The sequence below is a fragment of the Suncus etruscus genome, chromosome 4, assembly GCF_024139225.1.
Source record: "Suncus etruscus isolate mSunEtr1 chromosome 4, mSunEtr1.pri.cur, whole genome shotgun sequence".
Taxonomy (NCBI): domain Eukaryota; kingdom Metazoa; phylum Chordata; class Mammalia; order Eulipotyphla; family Soricidae; genus Suncus; species Suncus etruscus.
The window spans coordinates 41,445,609-41,446,588 of NC_064851.1; positions in this window are offsets into that span (position 1 = coordinate 41,445,609).

Sequence of the window (980 nt, forward strand, 5' to 3'; positions counted from 1 at the left end):
AGATGATAGATAGATGTTAGATATATAGACAGACAGACAGAGAGACAGATAGATAGATAGATGATAGATATAGATAGATAGATAGATAGATAGATAGATAGATAGATAGATAGATAGATAGATAGATAGATAGATAGATATGCATGTATATACATATATTTTGCATTGGAAAGAATGCAATTTGGGGGCCCGGAGAGATAGCACAGCAGCGTTTGCCTTGCAAGCAGCCAATCCAGGACCAAAGGTGGTTGGTTCGAATCCCGGTGTCCCATATGGTCCCCCGTGCCTGCCAGGAGCTATTTCTGAGCAGACAGCCAGGAGTAACCCCTGAGCACTGCCGGGTGTGGCCCAAAAACAAAACAAAACAAAACAAAACAAAAAAGAATGCAATTTGGGGGCAGAGACAAAAATGAAACTTTTACCACTCAAGATTCTCACATTATAGTACACATTTATTTATATATCACTCTTACATCAAATTAAAATTGACTTATTTAATCCACAAAATATATCAGAGGTAAATGTATTGAACTTTCAAGATTACATCATAAAAGGTCCTTCTGTTTTGCTTTACCACTTGGAACTCTCATGCTCACTTTCACATTCATTTGGAGGCTATCCAAGCAGTCCAGTGGAGGAGTCCACATACAGAAAAATAAGTTTACTGCATTTTTTAATATTAAGTCTTGTGATCAACAGTCAGCATTAGTGAATAAAAATCAGCCTGAAATTGAGTCCCCTGATCTACAAAAGTTTCATATGACAATACTTGCATGAGAGATCTGAAGAGTGACATATCTACCTACCTGAGCCCTTTTTAAATTTTGCACTCATATAGAGATATCAGGCAATAAATGATTGTCAGGTCCAGAGAGACAGTACAGCAAATAAAGTGATTGCTTGAACAAAACAGACCCAGGTTTGATCCACTGTATTCCATATCTGGTCTCACATGAAGCCTCTAAGAATAATCCTTAAGT